The sequence below is a fragment of the Bubalus kerabau genome, chromosome 19, assembly GCF_029407905.1.
Source record: "Bubalus kerabau isolate K-KA32 ecotype Philippines breed swamp buffalo chromosome 19, PCC_UOA_SB_1v2, whole genome shotgun sequence".
In the NCBI taxonomy this organism is placed as follows: Eukaryota; Metazoa; Chordata; class Mammalia; order Artiodactyla; family Bovidae; genus Bubalus; species Bubalus kerabau.
In genome coordinates, this window is record NC_073642.1 from 45454286 (window position 1) to 45477910 (window position 23625).

Here is a 23625-nt window from a genome sequence, read left to right on the forward strand (position 1 = left end):
GGGCTGGAGTCCAGAGGGAGGGGCAGAGGGCACGGGTGTCCAGGTTGGACTCTACAAACATTTCAGGTCCCACTGGTGTGTGCCCACCACCCAAGATCGCTAGCCCACCCAGCAAAAGTCCTCCAGAGGCACAGCAAGCCACAGTGAAGTGGCCTTCCCTCAGCCCGGTGTGTTGCCACTCCCTGACCAGGCAGCGGGCACCTCTGCCCCTTTGAGGTTGGGGGACAGTGCCTCAGAGCGCCCCTGCCAGTATCTGTGACACCCGGACCAGAATAGTTGGCCATGCTGGTAACCAAAACCCACACCCCTTCCCACTTCCCCAAACCCAAGTCCCCAAGGATTCTACACCTCCACATCCCTTCAAGAATAGATCCAACAAAGGCCTAAGGTTCTTTATTTCCATCTGCTGGTCTTTACAGATGGTATCATTCGAGGCTGGGGTCTCTGCATTCGCAGAGCAACGGACCCTTCTGGAAGGGTACTGGTCAGACTGCAGTGGTACAGCCCTCTAGGCCCAGGGAGACTCCAAAGACTCCAGGTCGGAGCATGTTAGTTAGCAGTGGGACAAGGAGAAGGGCTGAGATGAGAAGTGCTGGGTGACCATAGGAGTTTGCCAGGAGAGGAAGACAAAGCAGAAACACAGTTTCCAGTTAGAGAGGCAGTTCAGTTCAGTTCAGGCACTCAGTAGTGACAGACTCTTTGAGACCCCATGGACTGCAGCACGCCAGGCTTCCCTTGTCTATCACCAACTCCCGCAGACTATTCAAACTCATGTCCATTGAGCCGGTGATGCCATCCAACCATCTCATCCTCTGTTTTCCCCTTCTCCTCGCACCTTCAATCAGAACCAGAACCAAAAAATGGCTTGTGGCCTCAGGGGTCAGGGACAGCAGCCCCGGGCCCCTGAGGTTTCAAGAGCCACGCTGCCATTGGTGTTCTGCTGAGAGTCCTCTGAGATGGGCTCCAACTCTAAGCAGAGTCTCAAGTTTCCCTCCCATAGGAAGGGATAAAGTACCACTCCCTGCTGTTCTCTGTACCCACACCCAAACCAGTCTGTCCCTAAAATAAAGCTGCTCCTTCTTGTAACAGTCCAGCCCAGTTCCTTCTGGGTGCTCTCTCCACTTCATCCTCTTCTTTCTCCCAATTTAGCCTTAAGGACCCAGCACTAAAGTTAGCCACCTGGTCAGAACCCACAGGCTAGTGGTCTGTGCAACTAGGTGAATTTATGTGCCCCTCATGCTAACATCTCCCCACATGCCCCCCATCCCAACCTCCACCCTTCTCCCTGCCATCAGCCCCCGTTGCTCCCGACTCAGGGCTCTCTGAGCTCTTGTCTGTACTTTTGCTGTCATCTCTACTTTGGCCACCTGATGCGAAGAGCTGACTCATTGGAAAAGACCCTGATGCTGGGAAAGACTGAGGGCAGGAGGAGAAGGGGGCGACAGAGATGAGATGGTTGGATGGCATCATCGACTTGATGGACATGAGTTTGGGTGGACTCCGGGGAGTTGGTGATGGACACGGAGGCCTGGCGTGCTGCGGTTCATGGGGTCGCAAAGAGTCGGACACGACTGAGCGACTGAACTGAACTGAACTCTCTCCTCCATCAGATGTAGCAGAATGGTGGGGGGCGCTTTTCCCACCCTTCTACAGAGTGTGAGCAATCCTTGTTCTTTCCACAGGAACTTGAACCTTCCAGCGGCTACAGGGATAGGTGCAACGGCCTATGAAAGCTGAGGCTTCCCCGGGGGCCACTTCCGGTCCTCAGACGGACAGGACACCTGAATCAGCCGCGGAATTTCTCATCAGCACTGTCAGGCCCACTGAGAGCCCTGCTGACTTGCTCCTGCGGGTGTCTACTTCTACGTAGGACCAGGGTATGCAGTGGTTCGGAAGATCTTGGGGTGGCAGCTCTGCCCCGAGAGATGGCTGGGAAAGTTTTCTGTCTCCCCAAGTCCGCACCTGCAGAGACTATATGAAAGGAACAGAGAGGGGGGGGTGGGGGGTTGGGAGGTTGAAAGACTGTGATGGGGAGAAACAGAGACTGTGACCTTCCTTTGAGGGGAAGAGCTGGGGGCTGAGCCGGCATTGAGGGGGTTTCAGAAAGGGTGCCCTGCTGTCCGACTCTGTGATGGCTTGGGTGCTTGTTGGCCTCGCTCCAGGGCTTTTGGAGCGCAGCTGCTGTTTGGTGGGCCTGGGCGCATTGAGCGGGGACGGGGGCGGGAGTGGGAAAGCAAATAAAAGCGGAGAGGGTGCGGCCCGCGGCGGACCGCGCTGTGGGCCTGTGTGCGGCCTACGGGCAGGAGACAGCGCAGGCGAGTCCCCAAGCCACGGCCAACGCGGGGCTGTGCGGGTGTCCTCGAAAGGCTTTCCCGCCTCTGGCCAAGAAGGAAGGACGCTGAGCTGCCGCAGGGTGTCGGGCGGGGCAGAGGCGCCGGGGGCGGGGTGCCTTTCACTGGGGAGCAAAAGCTAACAGCACCTCCTTCGAGCCGGAATCGAACCAGCGACCTAAGGATGACCACACGAATTGGATCTACAGTCCTCCGCTCTACCAGCTGAGCTATCGAAGGGTGCGCGCCACCAAGTGGCCGGGGACCTTACTTTTTCCGGAAACGGCGCAACACCACACTGGGACGCTAGTCGGAAGCCCTTTTGAAGAAAGCGGTGCGCGCGCTGCCAGAGTCCGGGTGCGGGTGAGAGGACCGGACAGTCCTGTGGGGTGGCTGCGGCCCGGCCTTTGTGTCGGCCGGCATCGGGGCAGCGAGTTTCAAGATGCCTCGTTTTCTCTCCGCCGTCCCTCTTTCTACAAGTGGGGACCGCGGCCTGAAAGTGAGGAAGAGGGCTAGGGGAGAGGCGTTGGGAAATGGATGCGCGCGTGGGGTGCGGGAGGCCGGGCCGAGGAGAGGGCACCGCGGAGCCGGCTGCCGACCGCCTAGCCAGCCACCTGGTGCTCTTTAAGTGCCGTCAGTTCAAACTACTCTTTTGGTCAAAATGGTATTATTTGCTGTGGCACGTTGTGCCGCCCTTCAAAGCCAGTATCATCTTGCCTGCATTCTGCAGGTCTCCTATGGATCTCCCCGCTTTCGCCCTCCCACCTTTACAGCCAGAGTGATTTTCTCTCCTTTGCTAGGGGAGTGTGGAAAGGGGGTGGGGGGTGGGATGTGGAGGGTTTAGATGAAGCTGCTTCTCTTCTGGAAACTTCTGGTTCACTCAGACTTGAACCCTTACACAGGTCTACACGACCCTCAGTTCTTGTCTCCACGCAGTCACCTCTCTCAGTTTCGGTACCATTCATAAATTTTGTTCTGTATTCAGGACCTTCATGCTATTCTCCACACACTGCTCTAGCTGTCCTTTTGCTAGGGATGCTCTTCCCAGAAGCCCTATGCCCAGCCCCCTCCTCCCTCCAGTCCGCTCACATTGTCACCTTCTCCAGGGAGCATCCCCTGACTACCGAAATCAACACAGCAACCTGCATCCTTATAGCAGTTCCCCATCTCCTTTCCTTCCTCGATTTTTTTTATTTACTTTTTTCGTAGCTCTTAACAACTAAGGTACTAATTAATTTGCCTACGGTGTCTATTGTCAGTTTTCTCCACCTCCACACCCCTTTCTCTAACTAAAATACGATATATAAAACATTTTGCCTTACATCTGAAACTAACACAACGTTGTAAACAGCTATATTTCAATTTAAAAAGTTATGGGGAAAAAAATTCCTCTCTGAGAAAGTCTTACACCTTACACAGGCCCCTGTCATCCCTTTTTCTTTCTTTCTCTTTTGTCCGCGCTATGCTGCATTTTAGTTCCCTGGTCAGGGTAACCCGTGCCCCCCCGCATTGGGCGCTCAGAGTCTTAACCACTGAAGCGCCAGGAAGGTCGCTTGACTGCCCTTTGTTAGAGCATTCATTTAAAAGGGCTTGCAATTGTAAAGATGGTTCTTAGAGCCCAGAGCGTCTGTCAAAGACTGGGAGCCATTCCTTTGAAGTGTAAGCAAGAAGGATAGGGCTTCTGTCTCCCACTTTGTGTGCGAGGACCCATCCTAACTTCAGTAACTGCCCTCTGACAAAGACGGCTGGCCTGCCTCTCTACTGACCAGCTCTGTGGTTTTTCACTGCTGCCTCTTCTGAGCCCCCTCCCCCTCATCCTCCCTTTAAAACGCTCCGATCCCCTCGCCCATTTCGGAATGGAGCTCGATCAGCTCTTTCCCCTGCTGTCAGTATTCACTGACTGAATCAAGTCTGCTTTCAGCACTTTCTCTACGGTCTGCTGTGTTCCTCTTTGACCGAGTCAGATCGGAAAGGACTAAAGGACACCTGGGGGGCCGCTCAGTGTCTGCCCGTTGGGGCAGCAGGCGGGGGTGGTGGGGGGTGGGATGCGGGGGCGAGGCCCAAGGGCAAGGGCTCCTGACCCCGAGCACCGCGCTCCGGGAGCCCCCGCCTGGTGCGGTGGAGGCGACCGCTCGCGCTCTCACCTGGTTTTCTCTCTGCAATAGGACCCCAGGCTTTCCTTCCAGCATCACTAGGATAGGTTATATATCCCGAAGCACTTTCGTCACTTTTACTTAAAAAAACACCGTGAAGAAACATTACCACGCTTTCCTATTAAGGCGGCTTTAGGGCTTAACGTCAACCGGCAAATAGGTCTTTTCTGAACTTTCCATGACTAAAAGATGAGTTCAGAGAGGGGAAGGCAAAAATGGGCTGACATTTTGCTGAAAGGAAGGTGAGACCAGACCCGAGCCCCAACCCACCCCCTCAACTGCGGGGCACCGTGAGCTGACGTCTTCCCAGGTCCCGCCCCCGCCTGGTCGCCACTCGCCCACGCGCTCCTCTCACGAGACACCGGCGAGTCTCGGGTGGGTTAGTAGGTCCCGCGCCCCAGCCTGGAAGACCATCACATCCGGGCATCCCGGCAGGGGGCGTGGCGTATGTAGATGAGCGGCGCGCGGAGGCTGCTGGTCCCGCTCCTCCCGGGCCTCGGTGTCCTGCGTGTGCACACGCGGAGGTTCCTGAGGTTGTTCCCCGGGTGAGCGAGGCCGGGCCGAGGGACGAGCAGGAGCTGAGTGTGCGGAGGTGGTGCGAGGGAAGTGACCGTGCGTGCAGAGTGGGGCGAGCTCGAGGGTGCTGGGCGGTGGCTGGGCAACAACTCATACTTATTTGGCAGAAAAAATACGATGATCATGAAGGTGGTTTTTCTAGAATGAGGCTTGTTTATTGTAGTCTGGATGTGCTGAGTCCTGCTATTTCCCCAAATATGAAGGGTTCGACTGCACAATTTGTAGGAGGGGGGGGGCTTGCATTCGCGCTTTCTCCTGATGTACGGTACTGCGAATAACAGGTTTAGATTTTTTTTTTTTTACTGTTTGAGATATAATCGCTGGTGTTTTTTGAATACTTACGCTAGTGAATATAAAACTGATCATTATCAATTCTTACTTTTAGATGTTTGTTTTTTAAAAGAAAAAAGATGAGCTGTCTGGGTAGTATAGTCATAAGAAAAAAACATTACTGTGCTGATAAAGGCCTGCATAGTTAAGGTTATGGGTTTTCCTAGTAGTTACATCACGGATGTGGGAATTGGACTGTGAAAAAAACGGAGCGAAGGAGAATTGACACAGTTTGAACTGTAGTGTGGGAGAACTCTTGAGAGCCCCTTACACTGCTAGGAGATCAGTCTTCGATCTTCTTGGAAGAAATGATGCTAAAGTTGAAATTCTAGTTTTTTGACTATCTCATGGGGAAAAGTGACTCTTTGGAAAACATCGTGTTGCTGAGACACATTGGGGGCAGGAAGGGGCGGGATGCCGGGCGGGATGCCGGGCGGGATGCCGGGTGGGATGCGGGGAAGAAGGAGAAGGGGACTACAGAGGATGGAATGGCTGGATGGCATCACCGACGCGATGGACGGGGCTTTCAGTGAACTCCGGGAGTTGGTGATGGACAGGGAGGCCTGGCGTGCTGCGATTCATGGGGTCGCAAAGAGTAGGACACGACTGAGCAACTGAACTAAACTGTTCTCAGGATTGTGATAAACATAAAATTAATACTTGTTAACTATTTTTTCTTTAATTTTTGTTAAGAAACAGATTTTAAGGCAGTGAGAGATTTTTGCGAAGTAAAAAGTTTTACTTGTTCACTTGAGCAAGTGACAGAGCATATCTGAGTTTTTGACTATTTCAGATGTTCTTTTAAGTCTGCAGTGTTTGAGCTATTTGAGACTTGGGGTGTTGTGTCTATTTTTAAGGTACTATGAACATGTCAGCTGTTTTGTCCCTTAACACATTGAGCAGTTTGAGCAAACTCGTTTTTGTTCATTGAATCAATAATGCTATGTAACTATCTCATTCTTCAGTTGCCTCCTCCTCTTGCTCTCAATCTTTCCCGGCATCAGGTTCTTTCCCAATGCATCAGGTTTTTTGCATCAGGTGGACCAAGTTGAAGCTTCAACTTCAGCATCAGTCTTTCCAGTGAGTATTCTGAATTAGCTTTCTTTTTTTCGGGTTGACTAGTTTGATCTCCTTGTAGTCCAAGGGACTCTCAAGAGTTTTCTCTATCACCACAGTTTGAAAGCATCAGTTCTTTGGTGCTTGATATTTCTTATCGTTCAGTTCCCACATCAATAAATGACTAGTGGGAAAAAAAAACATAGCTTTGACTATACAGACCTTTGTCAACAAAGTGATGTCTCTGCTTCTTAATATGCTGTCTAGGTTTGTTATAGTTTTCCTTCCAAGGAGCAAATGTTTTAATTTTGTGGCTTCAGACACCCCTCCAGCGACTTGGGAGCCCAAGAAAATAAAATCTGTCACTGTTTCCACTTTTCCCCCATCTATTTGCTGAAGTGATGGGACTGGATGCCATGTGATCTTAGTTTTTTTGAATGTTGGGTTTTATTTAAGTCAGCTTTTAGAGTTAACCTCATATTTAAGTCAAGTACTTACATTGACCGGAGCAAATATATATTTTAAAATGTATATATAACAGTCATTTTGCTGTACAGTAGACTAACACAACATTGTACTCAATTAAAATTGTTTTTGTGTCAAATTTAGCACTTGACATGGATTCAAGTTAGATTTATTTTGATATTATAAAAAGTGCTCTGCCAATAATCACCAATGACAGCTGTTCAACTTCAATACAAACCATTTCTGAGAGTGCAAAGTGGCATTGACTGGAAACATGTATCTGTAGGAAAGAATCATTACCTTTTCAGTACAGCTCAGTTCCAATGTCAATTATTCCAGAAAATTTAAGTGTCAAGTTCTTGTGTAAATCACCCTTTGGTTTTCCTAAGGTACTTACTGGCTTCACATGAGAAATATGAATCCAACTGATTTTCTCTTTCACTTTGATAGCAAATAAGCAACCCAAGGTCAGGGTTTGAGCCTTCAAAAAGTGTGGCAGCTGCTGCTGCAGCTGAAAAGCACACAAGTAGGCACTTCCAGGACACTGAAATCAAGAACTGAGAACCATCCTATTAGGTTTATAGCCTAATCCTAACTTTTGACTTAAAATTCCATTAACACTTTGTTTTCATAACAAAATAAGTGAAAAGTTTTTTTTCTAAAAATTGGAATACCCAAATTGGGGGGAAAATAGCTGATTTTTTTTTCAAAATCTTTTTTCTAGGGACCAAACCAGTAGATCACTGACTCAATGGACGTGAGTCTGGGTGAACTCCAGGAGTTGGTGATAGACAGGGAGGCCTGGCGTGCTGCGATTCATGGGGTCGCAAAGACTGAGCAACTGAACTGAACCAGTAGATCTGGGGAATTCCCACACAGTGCTTTGTCAGAAGTTTTGCCTCTGGAAAAGCTGAAACCTACCATCTAAGTACCTGACTAGTGCTGGTGGTGGTTTAGTTGCTCAGTTGTTTCCAACCCTTTGTGATTCTATGGACTGTAGCCCGCCAGGCTCCTCTGTCCATGGGATTTCCCAGGCAAGAATACTGGAGTGGGTTGCCATTTCCTTCTCCAGGGGATCTACCTGACCGAGGGATTGACCCAGGTCTCCTGCATAGCACGCGGATTCTTTACCGCTAAGCCACCAGGGAAGTCCCTACCTAACTAGTACTTGTACCTGACCCCAAACTGTCTTTTCTTTTTTGTACTAGATGCTTCACTGAAAAATTAGGTGACTCTTAGCTTGTAACACTTTGCAGCCTTCGATTGACAACATACCCTAAATATTTTACTTTTTTTTTTTTTTGCCATTTTATTTTATTTTTTAACTTTACAATATTGTATTGGTTTTTGCCATATATCAAAATGAATCTGCAATATTTTACTTCTGTTTCACAATCCTACAATTTGTCTTGTGAGGCCTTGTTTCTCTGTGAAGCAAGGAGCTGGAACAAAGCTGAGGTGTTGGTTTTCCAGTGTCCTTTAGGAGACTGTTAGAAAATCATCTAAAATTACAGACCCTTCTGCTGGGACATAGTTCTGTAAGTTTTCCCATAAATTTCTGTTTTTTTTTTCCTACAGAAAATAGAAGAGTCCTGAAACCCTTGAGGAATCCTTTGCCATCAATATAGGACTCTGTGTTTGAAAACAAAGACTCTGCCATTAGGGGGACAGAAAAATAACCAGAACTCAGATCAACTACACAGATAAACCTCGCAGACGATGGTACTGAAGTCAGGATAACTGCAGGGTTAAAATTGCCTGGAAAATCCCATGGACGGAGGAGCCTGGTAGGCTGCAGCCCATGGGGTCGTGAAGAGTTGGACACAACTGAGCGACTTCACTTTCACGTTTCACTTTCATGCATTGGAGAAGGAAATGGCAACCCACTCCAGTGTTCTTGCCTGGAGAATCCCAGGGACGGCAGAGCCTCGTGGGCTGCCGTCTATGGGGTCGCGCAGAGTTGGACACGACTGAAGCGACTTAGCAGCAGCAGCAGAAGCTTACAGGCCTTAATATTAATGGAATAATAAATTAATTTTTCTGAGATCTTGTATAAATCTACATATTAGTCAATTATTTATCAAATTTGTTACTTCTTTACAAGGTGAGCGCTGTTTTAAAATTCTCATTTTTCTAATTTTTTAAAAACTGGTTTATTCCTTCTAATTGAATTCTTTTTTAAAACTTAGTTATTTTTGGCTGTGTTGGGTCTGAGGTGCTGTGTGGGTTTCTCATTGTGGTGGCGTCTCTCGTTTTGGAGCACAGGCTCTCGCACACGGGCTTCAGTAGTTGCAGCTCATGGACTCAGTAGTTGTGGCTCATGGGCTCTAGAGCACAGGCTCAGTAGTGGTGCATGGGTTTAGTTGCTCCACAGCATGTAGTTTCTTCCCTGACCAGGGATGGAACCTGTGTCTCCTGCACTGGCAGGCAGATCCTCTACCACTGAGCCACCAGGGAAGCCCCCTTTTAATTGAATTCTTGACAAATGATATTGTTTTATACCTGACCATAGCTTATCCTTTTGGTAAATTATTGATTCTGATGGAACTGAATGTATAAACAGGACAAGAAAATTTAAGCATAACATAGTCCCTGCCCATACTGGGCCCTCCCTAGTGTGTGATGTGTATTATACATTAACCAGATCTCCTTAGAGGTAGAAATGCCTGCTGGGCCATAAAGATCATTTTTTTTCTCCCTTTCTTCTGACAACAGCGATGTAACTTCTCAGAAGATTGGCATTCTTTCCCAGCTGTGTCAAAGGGTATGGTGGCTTGCTGCCTGATTTGTACATGCTTACCTGAACTATGCATCTTTGGTGAACTTTATGTAAAATGTCAGTATGTTATTTTGATGTATGATTCTTTATTCTGAAAAATATATGTGACTGTGCCTTGGATTTCTTTCTCAAAGCTTATCCTGGGTTATAATCCTCAGGTTGACTAAAATAAAATTCTCTTTTTTCTCCTTAATTTGATTGTTAAGTTTTGTTAATTTTTCTCTATCTCAAACTAAAAAAGTGTCATTATTTGCTAAGGCCCAGCTCCATACATGGATTTGTCTCTGTTTGGAGGGCTTTTCCAGTGAAGTGTGAGATAGTCACTCTTGGCCATCCATCTCTTCTTTCAGGAGGTACATAGTTACCAAATTAGGGGTCTTTTTCTCGAAGGAGCTCCACTAACATGGCATCTATAGCACAGGACATGATAGCTTTTAATATGCACAGCAGGTCTCCCCGGTACTTTAAAAGGAGAAAAAAATAATACATGTTTCTCAAGTCAGAGAACTTGTTCTGTATGAGAACCATGGAGGAAAAGGAACAAGTAGAAAGGTGGCCCAAAAAAACAAGTTTCTACTACGCTATCACCAGATGGAAAGTAAAACACTTCCAAGAAATTGAAGAGTAGTTCAGTTCAGTTCAGTCGCTCAGTTGTGTCCAACTCTTTGTGACCCCATGAATTGCAGCATGCCAGGCCTCCCTGTCCATCACCAACTCTCACAGTTCACTCAAACTCACATCCATCGAGTCAGTGATGCCATCCGGCCATCTCATCTTCTGTCGTCCCCTTCTCCTCCTGCCCCCAATCCCTCCCAGCATCAGGGTCTTTTCAAATGAGTCAACTCTTCGCATGAGGTGGCCAAAGTACTGGAGTTTCAGCTTTAGCATCATTCCTTCCAAAGAAATCCCAGGGCTGATCTCCTTCAGAATGGACTGGTTGGATCTCCTTGCAGTCCAAGGGACTCTCAAGAGTCTTCTCCAACACCACAGTTCAAAAGCATCCATTCTTTGGCGCTCAGCTTTCTTCACAGTCCAACTCTCACATCCATACATGACCACTGGAAAAACCATAGCCTTGACTAGATGGACCTTTGTTGGCAAAGGAATGTCTCTGCTTTTGAATATGCTATCTAGGTTGGTCATAACTTTCCTTCCAAGGAGTAAGCGTCTTTTAATTTCATGGCTGCAATCACCATCTGCAGTGATTTTGGAGCCAAAAAAAATAAAGTCTGTTTCCACTATTTCCCCATCTATTTCTCATGAAGTGATGGGACCAGGTGCCATGATCTTCGGAGAAGGCAATGGCACCCCAATCCAGTACTCTTGCCTGGAAAAATCCCATGGACGGAGGAGCCTGGTAGGCTGCAGTCCATGGGGTCCCTAAGAGTCGGACATGACTGAGCAACTTCGCTTTCACTTTTCACTTTCCTGCAGAAGGAAATGGCAACCCACTCCAGTGTTCTTGCCTGGAGAATCCCAGGAAAGGGGGAGCCTGGTGGGAGGCTGCCTATGGGGTCGCACAGAGTCGGACACGACTGAAGGGACTTAGCAGCAGTAGCAGCCATTATCTTCATTTTCTGAATGTTGAGCTTTAAGCCAACTTTTTCACTCTCCTCTTTCACTTTCATCAAGAGGCTTTTTAGTTCCTCTTCACTTTCTGCCATAAGGGTGGTGTCATCTGCATATCTGCTGCTACTGCTAAGTCACTTCAGTCGTGTCCGACTCTGTGTGACCCCATAGACGGCAGCCCACCAGGCTTCCCCGTCCCTGGGATTCTCCAGGCAAGAACACTGGAGTGGGTTGCCATTTCCTTCTCCAATGCATGAAAGTGAAAAGTGAAAGTGAAGTCGCTCAGTCGTGTCCGACTCTGGCGACCCCATGGACTGCAGCCTACCAGGCTCCTCCATCCATGGGATTTTCCAGGCAAGAGTACTGGAGTGGGGTGCCATTGCCTTCTCCTCTGCATATCTGAGGTTATTGATATTTCTCCCAGAAATCTTGATTCCAACTTGTGCTTCTTCCAGCCCAGGATTTCTCATGATGTACTCTGCATAGAAGTTAAATAAGCAGGGTGACAATATGCAGCCTTGACGTACTCCTTTTCCTATTTGGAACCAGTCTTTGTTCCATGTCCAGGTCTAACTGTTGCTTCCTGACCTGCACACAGGTTTCTCAAGAGGCAGGTCAGGTGGTCTGGTATTCCCATCTCTTTCAGAATTTTCCAGTTTATTGTGATCCACACAGTCAAAGGCTTTCAACGTAGTCAATAAAGCAGAAGTAGATGTTTTTCTGGAACTCTCTTCCTTGTTCCATGATCCAGCAGATGTTGGCAATCTGATCTCTGGTTCCTCTGCCTTTTCTAAAACCAGCTTGAACATCTGGAAGTTCACGGTTCACATATTGCTGAAGCCTGGCTTGGAGAATTTTGAGCATTACTTTACTAGTGTGTGAAATGAGTGCAATTGTGTGGTAGTTTGAGCATTCTTTGGCATTGCCTTTCTTTGGGATTGGAATGAAAACTGACCTTTTCCAGTCCTGTGGCCACTGCTGAGTTTTCCAAATTTGCTGGCATGGCTGAGTGCAGCACTTTCACAGCATCATCTTTCAGGATTTGAAATAGCTCAACTGGAATTCCATCACTTCCACTAGCTTTGTTCGTAGTGATGCTTCCTAAGGCCCACTGGACTTCACATTCCAGGATGTCTGGCTCTAGGTCAGTGATCACACCATCGTGATTATCTGGGTCGTGAAGATCTTTTTTTTACAGTTCTTCTGTGTATTCTTGCCACCTCTTCTTAATATCTTCTGCTTCTGTTAGGTCCGTACCATTTCTGTCCTTTATCGAGCCCATCTTTGCAGGAAATGTTCCCTTGGTATCTCTAATGTTCTTGAAGAGATCTCTAGTGTTTCCCATTCTGTTGTTTTCCTCTATTTCTTTGCATTGATCGCTGAGGAAGGCTTTCTTATCTCTCCTTGCTATTCTTTGGAACTCTGCATTCAGATGCTTATATCTTTCCTTTTCTCCTTTGCTTTTCACTTCTTTTTTTCACAGCTATTTGTAAGGCCACCCCAGACAGCCATTTTGCTTTTTTGCATTTCTTTTTCTTGGGGATGGTCTTGATCCCTGTCTCCTGTACAATGTCATGAACCTCCATCCATAGTTCATCAGGCACTCTATCAGATCTAGTCCCTTAAATCTATTTCTCACTTCCACTGTATAATCATAACGGATTTGATTTAGACCTGAATGGTCTAGTGGTTTTCCCTACTTTCTTCAATTTAAGTCTGAATTTGGCAATAAGGAGTTCATGATCTGAGCCACAGACTGAGTGACTATAGATATATAGATATATAGATATGCATGAGGTCGCTCAGTCATTTCCGACTCTTTGTGACCCCATGGACTGTAGCCCTCCAGGCTCCTCCGTCCATGGGATTTTCCAGGCAAGAGAACTGGAGTGGGTTGCCATTTCCTTCTCCAGGGGATCTTCCCGACCCAGGGATCAAACGCAGGTCTCTCTCATTACAGGCAGACGCTTTACCATCTGAGCCACCAGGGAAGCCCTGATGATGAAAGGTTGTTGTTGAATCATGCGAATACACCGGGATTCTTGGCCCCCGGAGGAGAAGAATTCAATCCGGGGCCAGAGATGAGGCTTGATCGCTCAGAGCTTTTGTGTAATAAAGTTTTATTAAAGTATAAAGGAGACAGAGAAAGCTTCTGACATAGGCATCAGAAGGGGGCAGAAAGAGTACCCGCTTGCTAGTGTTAACAATGAAGTTATATAATCCAAAGAATATCTTGAAGTTGTAAAGACCTCATTAGACCTACTCCCATAATTTACATTTTAAGATAATACTGTCCTCAGGCAAAATACATCCTTGTAAAGACCAGGTCTACTCCCATAATTAACATTTTAAGATAACAGAAGGTTGAATCCAAAGACTGTCCTTAGGCAGGATACATTATTGTTATATAATCCTAAGGAATGTGGAGAAAGAAAAAAAGTTTGTCCTTTCTTCCTCCTTGAGAATTCCAGACCCCTCTCTCCTTGGGGACCCCTAGACTCCTTATCAACCTGCCTAGGAAATGACTCTGTCAATGACAGCAATGAAAAGTGAAAGTGAAGTCACTCAGTCATGTCCGACTCTTTGCAACCCCATGGACTGTAGCCTACCAGGCTCCTCGGTCCATGGGATTTTCCAAGCATGAATACTGGAGTGGGTTGCTATTTCCTTCTCCAGCGGATCTTTCCGACGTAGGGATCGAACCCAGGTCTCCCGCATTGTAAGCAGACGCTTTACTATCTGAGCTACCAGGGAAGCTGGCACATATATATATATACACACACACACACACACACACACACACACACACACACACACATATATATATACACATACACACACACACATAGACATATTTCTTTTACCTTCAATGCTAATAGTGATCCCGAGAATTTTAGAACCTATGTTACCCATGCTTACTTAATATGTTGATATTGAAGCCGGTGGTTCCTCCAGCTAGAATTTGAAAAGAGCAGAGGGCTGAAAAAGGGCGCTTTTTTTTTGCCACACCACATGGCATGCAGAAGTTTCCCTAACAGGGATCAAACCCATGCCCCCTGCGCTGGAAGCATGGAGTCTTAACCACTGGACCACCAGGGAAGTCCTAAAAGGGAGACTTTTAAAAATAACTCAGGGTCTTTTCTTACCTGACTGTTATGAGACCACAAGACGTTTACCCGATTCAGTCAAGTCAAGAACCACCAAACCAACACTTGTCCTCAATGCCAGACCATTGAGAATACCATCTCCTGTCAAACCAGGGAATCCTCTCCATAAAGGTAGAAAGAAAGAAAATATTTTTACTGAAAAACTACTAAACCACATTGTAATGTACATCACAAGAAATGCACCAAATAGACTGCAAAGACAGGATATCATTCAGTTTGGGCTGCCGTAATAAAACATCATGGACTGCCAGGGAGGTTTGAATAATAGGAACATTTCCCAGTTTGAGGAGCTGTAAATCCAAGACCAAGATATTAGCAGCTTTGCTTTCTCATGAGGCCTCTCCTTGGCTTGCAGCTGTCCCTCACATCTCCAATTAAGGACATCAGTCATATTGAATTAAGAGATCCACCTTTATGACCTCATTTTAATCTTAATTTACCTCCTTAAAGGCCCTGTCTCCAAATACAGTCACGTGAGGGCCAGGGCCTCAACACATGAATCTTGGGGCAGGGGGAATGACACAATTCACCCCATAACAATAAGAATGTTGCCTGTTATATAGGCAGGCAGATACAATTCATTACATATACGTCTTCAAGAACTTGTCCTCAATAGGAGGACTTGACAGCACCATTTGCTACACAGTTCATTCTAAATTCAACTGGTAATTGGAGTGGCCATCCGTGTGCCTTTATCCAAAAGGAAATAAAACTCGTATCTCCATGGCAAGCAGGTCATTACAACATGGAGCCAGCCACTTTAGCTAAACTCCCTGAGGTAGAGGGAGATGGAGCATTTCCTTAATGTTCACACTTCAAAAAGATGGCTTCAAAGGCCCAAAACAAACATTCTTAGGTTGCAACATTGACAAAAGATTTGTTTAGCTGTTAAAAACACTATGTATTTATATATCTCAAAAGGACAGAACAGGTATTTGCAAATTTTTTAAGAAACGGGGAGGACTTCCCTATTGGTCCAGGGGCTAAGATTCCACACTCCCAATTCAGGGGTCTGGGTTCCATCCTACTCAGGGAACTAGATCCCACACACTGCAACAAGGATCCTGCAAGCTAAAACTAAGTCTGGCACACACCAAAACAAAAACAAAAGAATAAACAGTTTGAGAAAGAGGAGTAAATATCTTTCCCTTTTTTGCACAGGGGAATTTTTTTTTCTGATTTGGTATTCATCTTCCATTACACGTTACGTGTCCCAGTGCCTATGGGGCCGGAGAGCCTGGGCCAGAACTGACTTGGATGATGGAGTGAGTGAAAGTCTCTCAGTTGTGTCTGACTCTTTGCAACCCCGTGGACTATGCAGTCCATGGAAGTCTCCAGGCCAGAATACTGGAGTGGATAGCCTTTCCCTTCTCCAGGGGATCTTCCCAAGCCAAGGATCAAACCCAGGTCTCCCACATTGCGGGCAGATTCTTTATCAACTGAGCTATCAGGGAAGCCTGCCTGATAGCTTTATCTTTATCCATTGAGCTATCAGGATGGGGAAGGGCAACATTATCACTAGAGGAAAGGTCCACATCAGGATTGTGATTCCAAGTCTTACAATGGCAGTCTCCTTTTTTTTCCTGGGCAGTCAGGAGACTCTATACAGCATTTATGAAAAACCTTAGCAAATGGCCAGGGTTTTGCCTGGTCTTCCGAGTCCATTAGAAGCACAAGCCCCTTGTTTTGGAAGGGCTTCATAAACAGGCCTTCGCTGTCATCACATGCCTACATCTTGAGAGTGGGGATAATGCTGTCCTAGCCCCTTCTGAAAGCCTAGAATTTGTCCACGGCTGTGTATTATATACTCTCTACGCGCCAACCCTCCAGGACGAGCAAATGACTGGCAACTTACAGAACCCGGTCCCATCCAACGAGTCCTTCCAAACCTCACAACCAAGTTATTAATACCTGCAGCACCAGATTAGAACCTGTTCACGATCTGCTCCTGTCCAGAGAAGCCAACCCCACTGCTATATAGAAGCTCATCACCTTCACTCACTGCTAAGCCTTCTTTGCACAGACACAGAACTTGCCTTTTTCGCCTCAAAAATCTCAAAAGTACAAGTCAGCTTTTTGCTCCGAGGTTTTCTCCTGCTGCCGAATACACAACTGCTATTTACTGGGCTGAGGGGCGGGGGGAAGTATCAGGCAATAGAAAACAACTCGATGGCAGGCAAATTAGAAAGCTTAAAAGAAAAACCTTCAGTTCAGTCGCTCAGTCGTGTCCGACTCTTTGAGACCCCATGAACCGCAGCACGCCAGGCCTCCCTGTCCATCACCAACTCCCGGAGTCTACTCAAATTCACGTCCATCGAGTCGGTGATGCCATCCAGCCATCTCATCCTCTGTCATCCCCCTTCTTCTCCTGCCCCCAATCCCTCCCAGCATCAGGGTCTTTTCCAATGAGTCAACTCTGCATGAGGTGGCCAAAGTATTGGAGTTTCAGCTTTAGCACCAGTCCTTCCAATGAACACCCAGGACTGATCTCCTTTAGGATGCACTGGCTGGACCTCCTTGCAGTCCAAGGGGCTCTCAAGAGTTCGCCAACACCACAGTTCAAAAGCATCAATTCTTCGGCACTCAGCCTTCTTCACAGTCCAACTCTCACATCCATACATGACCACTGGAAAAACCATAGCTTTGACCAGACGGACCTTTGTTGGCAAAGTAATGTCTCTGCTTTTTAACACGCTGTCTTAGGTTGGTCATAACTTTCCTTCCAAGGAGTAAGCGTCTTTTAATTTCATGGCTGCAATCACCATCTGCTGTGATTTTGGAGCCCTCCAAAATAAAGTCTGACACTGTTTCCACTGTTTAACCATCTTGCGGCCGAGAGGAGCTACCCCACTTCCGAGGTCAGGGGTGGGGGCGGAGAGGAGCTACCCCACACCTGAGGTCACGGGCGGTGGCCGACAGGAGCAACCCCACGTCCAAGGAGCAGCAGCTGCGCGGGCGCAGGAGGGTTGAAAGGAGATACTCCACGTTCAAGGTCAGGAGGGGCTACCCTGAGGAGATACCCCTCATCCAAAGTAAGGAGCAGCGGCTGCACTTTGCTGGAGCAGCCGTGAAGAGATACCGCACGTCCAAGGTAAGAGAAAGCCAAGTAAGACAAGTGTTGCGAGAAGGTATCAGACTGCAAACACACTGAATGAAACCTTAATCACAGAAAACCAGCCAATCTGATCACACGGACCACAGCCTAACTCAATGAAACTAAGCAATGCCGCCACCCCAAACAAACTGGTCATGCTGGAGAGGTCTGATAGAATATGTTCTACTGGAAAAGGGAATGGCAAACAACTTCAGTATTCTTGCCTTGAAAACCCCTGAAAAACATTTGCGGCTGCTGCTAAGTCGCTTCAGTCGTGTCTAACTCCGTGCGACCCCATAAACGGCAGCCCACCAGGCTTCCCTAGGCAAGAACACTGGAGTGGGGTGCCATTGCCTCTACAAAATAACAAATTAACAAGGTTAAAAAACAAAGGATCACAACCTAGCAAAGCATGTGACAAAAATCTCAGAATACGTATACTTTAGTTCAATTGCTCAATCGTATTCCACAAACTCGTAGATTTCAAACAAACGCAGACGCAGTCAGTCAGTGATGCTATTCAACAAAAGAGCGTATGCTTTTATCTCCTATAACTACTTTACATTTTTTCTAGGAGCACAATTTCTTGCCTATGTGTACATTTTATAAAATTAGTAGCTTATTAAACGGAGTAAAGTCCCACTCAAAATACAAACACGCGAAACCCGTTGTACCAGCTGCTTTTAAGACCAAAAAAGACTCAGGAAAAAGCGCGAACGCAGTCCCCCACTACCACAAATAAAATAGTCGAATTTCACCACTTCTGGAAAAATAGCAAAAGTCAACACAACAGGAGCGCAATAAATAAGACCTCAGTCTGAAAAAACCACCTTCATGATCATAGTATACTTTTCTGCCAGGTAAATATAAGTGGCCGCCCACTCACCGCCCAGCACCCTCGAGCTCGCCCCACTCTGCACGCACGGTCACTTCCCTCGCACCACCTCCGCCCCCTACGCCCCTGCGCGTCCCCCGGCCCGGCCTCGCCCACCCGGGGAACAACCTCAGGAACCTCCGCGTGTGCACACGCAGGACACCGAGGCCCGGGAGGAGCGGGACCAGCAGCCTCCGCGCGCCGCTCATCTACATACGCCACGCCCCCTGCCGGGATGCCCCGGATGTCATGTTCTTTCGCGCGGGGGCGCGGGACCTACTAACCCACCCGAGACTCGCCAGTGTCTCGTGAGGGGAGCGCGTGGGCGACTGGCGACCAGTCAGGGGGGACCTGGGAAGACGCGAGCTCGCGCTGCGCCGCAGTTGAGGGGGTGGGTCGGGGCTCGGGTCTGGTCTCACCTTCCTTTCGGCAAAAAATGTTAGCCCATTTTTGCCCTCCCCTTTCTGAACTCATCTTCTAGTCATGGAAAGTTCAGGAAAGAGCTATTTGCCGGTTGACGTTAAGCGCTGCTGCTGCTGCTGCTAAGTCGCTTCAGTCGTATCCGACTCTGTGCGACCCCATAGACGGCAGCCCACCAGGCTCCCCTGTCCCGGGATTCTCCAGGCAAGAACACTGGAGTGGGTTGCCATTTCCTTCTCCAATGCATGGAAGTGAAAAATGAAAGTGAAGTCGCTCAGTTGTGTTCGACTCTTCACGACCCTATGGACTGCAGCCTACCAGCTCCTCCGTCCATGGGATTTTCCAGGCAAGAGTACTGGAGTGGGTTGCCATTGCCTTCGACGTTAAGCCCCTAAAGCCGCCTTAATAGGAAAGCGTGGTAACGTTTCTTCACGGTGTCTTTTTAAGTAAAAGTGACGAAAGTCCTTCGGGATATGTAGTCTATCCTAGTGATGCTGGAAGGAAAGCCCGGTGTCCTATTGCAGAGAGAAAACCAGGTGAGAGCGCGAGCTGTCGCCTTCTCCGCATCAGGCGGGGCATCCCGGAGCGCGGTGTTCTGGGTCAGGAAACCTTTCCCTTGGGCCTCGCCCCCGCATCCCACCCCCGCCTCCTGCTCCAACGGGCAGACACTGAGCGGCCCCCTAGGTGTCCTTTGGTCCTTTCCGATCTGACTCGGTCAAAGAGGAACACAGCAGACCGTGGAGAAAGTGCTGAAAGCAGACTTGATTCAGTCAGTGAATACTGACAGCAGGGGAAAGAGCTGATCGAGCTCCATTCCGAAATGGGCGAGGGGATCGGAGCGTTTTAAAGGGAGGATGAGGGGGAGGGGGCTCAGAAGAGGCAGCAGTGAAAAACCACAGAGCTGGTCAGTAGAGAGGCAGGCCAGCCGTGTTTGTCAGCGGGCAGTTACTGAAGTTAGGATGGGTCCTCGCACAGAAAGTGGGAAACAGAGGCCCTATCCTTGCTTACATTTCAAAGGAATGGCTCCCAGTCTTTGAGAGAGACCCTTTGGACTAAGACAGAACCATCTTCACAATTGCAAGCCCTTTTAAATGAATGCTCTAACAAAGGACAGTCAAGCGACCTTCCTGGTGCTTCAGTGGTTAAGACTCTGAGCGCCCAATGCAGGGTTACGGGTTACCCTGACCAGGGAACTAAAATGCAGCATAGCGGGGACAAAAGAGAAAGAAAAAGGATGACAGGGGCCTGTGTCAGGTGTCGAACTTTCTCAGAGAGGAATTTTTAAAATTATTTTTAATTGAAATATAGTTGCTTACAACGTTGTGTTAGTTTCAGGTGTAAGGCAAAATGTTTTAGACCAACTAAAATGTCATATTTTAGTTAGAGAAAGGGGTGTGGAGGTGGGAGAAAATTGACAATAGACACCGTAGGCAAATTAATTAGTATGTTAGATGTTAACAGCTATGAAAAAAGAAAAAAAAATCGAGGAAGGAAAGGAGATGGGGAACTGCTATAAGGATGCAGGTTGCTGTGTTGATTTCGGTAGTCAGGGGAGGCTCCCAGGAGAAGGTGACAATGTAAGCAGACTGGGGGGTGGAGGGAGGGGGCTAGGCATAGGGCTGTTTGGGAAGAGCATCCCTAGCAAAAGGACAGCTAGAGCAGTGTGTGGAGAATAGCATGAAGGTCCTGAATACAGAACAAAATTTATGAATGGTACCGAAACTGAGAGAGGTGACTGCGTGGAGACAAGAACTGAGGGTCGTGTAGACCTGTGTAAGGGTTCAAGTCTGAGTGAACCAGAAGTTTCCAGAAGAGAAGCAGCTTCATCTAAACCCTCCACATCCCACCCCCCACCCCCTTTCCACACTCCCCTAGCAAAGGAGAGAAAATCACTCTGGCTGTAAAGGTGGGAGGGCGAAAGCGGGGAGATCCATAGGAGACCTGCAGAATGCAGGCAAGATGATACTGGCTTTGAAGGGCGGCACAACGTGCCACAGCAAATAATACCATTTTGACCAAAAGAGTAGTTTGAACTGACGGCACTTAAAGAGCACCAGGTGGCTGGCTAGGCGGTCGGCAGCCGGCTCCGCGGTGCCCTCTCCTCGGCCCGGCCTCCCGCACCCCACGCGCGCATCCATTTCCCAACGCCTCTCCCCTAGCCCTCTTCCTCACTTTCAGGCCGCGGTCCCCACTTGTAGAAAGAGGGACGGCGGAGAGAAAACGAGGCATCTTGAAACTCGCTGCCCCGATGCCGGCCGACACAAAGGCCGGGCCGCAGCCACCCCGCAGGATTGCCGGGTCCTCGCACCGGCACTTGGCGCCCTGGCGGCGAGCACACCGGTCTCTTCAAAGGGGCTTCCGACCAGTTCGGACGGTCTCACCTCGGGCGTCTCAGTGTGGTGTTGCGGCATTTCCAGAAAAAGTAAGGTCCCCGGTCGCTTGGTGGCGCGCACCCTTCGATAGCTCAGCTGGTAGAGCGGAGGACTGTAGATCCGACACGTGTGGTCATCCTTAGGTCGCTGGTTCGACTCCGGCTCGAAGGAGGTGCTGGTTGCTTTTGCTCCCCAGTGAAAAGCAGGGGAGGTTCTCACCAGGTGGCTAACTTTAGTGCTGGGTCCTTAAGGCTAAATTGGGAGAAAGAGATTGAAGTGGAGAGAGCACCCAGAAGGAAATGGGCTGGAATGTCATCAAGAAGGAGCAGCTTCACTGTGGGGACAGACTGGTTTGGGTGTGGGTACAGAGAACAGCAGGGAGTGGTACTTTCTCCCTCCCTTCCTGTGGGAGGGAAACTCCAGAGACTGCTTACAGTTGGGAGTCCATCTCAGAGGACTCTACACTTGAGCCTCCGCAGTACGTTACCCCAGTTAGAGCACACAGTGTGTTTTTCTGCCTCCCCCCACCCCCGGCTGGGACTAGCCTTGACTGCAGGCCCCTGACTCCTCCGTATCCCCGCCTCGCGCCCCAGGTCCCCCGATCTGAAGCCTCCACCTTCAGTGCCTCCCACCACGTGGCCTACTTCGAAGCTTCTGCCAAACTGCGCCTCAACGTGGATGAGGCCTTCGAGCAGCTGGTGCGGGCCGTCCGGTGAGCTGAGCCCCCTTTCCGTGATCCTCCTCGTCCCCTAAGCCCCTGCTCCACCCAAACTCACCAGCCGATGGCAGTGTGGCTCTCCGAAACCTCAGGGGCCCGGGGCTGCCGTCCCCGACCCCTGAGGCCTTTTTTGGTTCTAGTTCTGATTGAAGGCAGGAGGAGAAGGGGAAGGCAGAGGATGAGATGGTTGGATGGCATCACCGGCTCAATGGACATGAGTTTGAGTAGACTCCAGGAATTAGTGATAGACAGGGAAGCCTGGCGTGCTGCAGTCCATGGGGTCTCAAAGAGTCTGTTACTACTGAGCGCCTGAACTGAACTGAACTGCCTCTCTAACTGGAGACTGTGTTTCTGCTTTGTCTTCCTCTCCTGGCGAGCTCCTGTGGTCACCCCCCCGCCCCCCCCACCCTGTTGATCTCAGCCCTTCTAATCGTCCCACTGCTAATATGCGCCGACCTGGAGTCTGTGGAGTCTGCCAGGGCCTAGAGGGCTGTGCCGCTGCAATCTGACCGGTGCCCTTCCAGAAAGGTCCGTTGCTCTAAGGATGCAGAGACCCCAGCCTCGAATGATACCATCTGTAAAGACCAGCAGATGGGGCCAAAAAAAAGAACCTTAGGCCTTTGTTGGATCTATTCCCGAAGGGATGTGGAGGTGTAGAATCCTTGGGGACTTGGGTTTGGGGAAGTGGGAAGGAGTGTGGGTTTTGGTTACCAGCATGGCCAACTATTCTGGTCTGGGTGTCACAGATACTGGCAGGGGTGCTCTGAGGTACTGTCCCCCAACCTCAAAGGGGCAGAGGTGCCCGCTGCCTGGTCAGGGAGTGGCAACACACCGGGCTGAGGGAAGGCCACTTCACTGTGGCTTGCTGTGCCTCTGGAGGACTTTTGCTGGGTGGGCTAGCGATCTTGGGTGGTGGGCACACACCAGTGGGATCTGAAATGTTTGTAGAGTCCAACCTGGACACCCATGCCCTCTGCCCCTCCCTCTGGATTCCAGCCCCCTCTCCAGGAAGTCCACAGAACCTTGACCTCTTCCAGGAAGCAGCCCCTTATGCCCAGGAATTGGGGTAGGTGGGCGAAGGAGGGCAGCCAAGGCTGGATACCTACAGGCCTGGTTAAGCCTGGATGCTCTGAGCCTGATAGCCTTCTCCATCACTTCACAGGAAGCCTCGCTGCGACCGGAAGTCATGGTGGGCAGGAGGGCGAAGGGGCATATCAGCTTCCACGGGAAGTGAGGCTCTTAGTTTCGGAACATGCAAACCTGGAAAAGTGCCGATGTGCCGAAAAGTGAAGAAATGTACGGTGACTGATTTGGGGGCATATCAAGCTCACAGGAGCCAGTTTCAAAGGAGTCCCACTGCCAAATCAGGGTAATAATGATAATGGAATATAATCCATTGAGGAAAATAGGTACAGGACTTAATACTGATGACACACCAGTATTCATCAACAAGAGGACTCAGATTTTAGTTTCTAAGTATCATTCTCCAGCAAAAGGAGCCAGGGCCAATAAACGGAAGCACTTAGCCACTTTTGGGGGTATTTATCTTCCTTTAGGGCTTCCCTCATAGCTCAGTTGGTAAATCATCTGCGTGCAATGTCGGAGACGTGGGTTCGATCCCTGGGTCGGGAAGATCCTCTGGAGCAGGAAATGGCAACCCACTCCAGTATTCTTGCCGGAAGAATCTCATGGCAGGCTACAGTCCATCTTCCTTTGGGGGTT

General features: G+C 48.9%; 4 non-coding genes across 4 annotated transcripts; 2 read left to right on the top strand and 2 right to left on the bottom strand.

Annotated features, from left to right (window-relative positions):
- Positions 1 to 2480: 2480 nt before the first annotated feature.
- On the bottom strand, positions 2481 to 2570 carry TRNAY-GUA (transfer RNA tyrosine (anticodon GUA)). The gene is given in 2 exon segments: positions 2481 to 2516; positions 2534 to 2570. It is a non-coding gene; the product is annotated as a tRNA-Tyr (tRNA).
- Positions 2571 to 5151: 2581 nt separating this feature from the next.
- On the top strand, positions 5152 to 5317 carry LOC129634646 (U1 spliceosomal RNA). The gene has a single exon (XR_008705823.1). It is a non-coding gene; the product is annotated as a U1 spliceosomal RNA (small nuclear RNA).
- A 12903-nt stretch (positions 5318 to 18220) lies between these two features.
- Positions 18221 to 18387, bottom strand: LOC129634645 (U1 spliceosomal RNA). Its single transcript, XR_008705822.1, has one exon. It is a non-coding gene; the product is annotated as a U1 spliceosomal RNA (small nuclear RNA).
- Positions 18388 to 21266: 2879 nt separating this feature from the next.
- Positions 21267 to 21356, top strand: TRNAY-GUA (transfer RNA tyrosine (anticodon GUA)). Its single transcript is given in 2 exon segments — positions 21267 to 21303; positions 21321 to 21356. It is a non-coding gene; the product is annotated as a tRNA-Tyr (tRNA).
- Positions 21357 to 23625: the final 2269 nt, after the last annotated feature.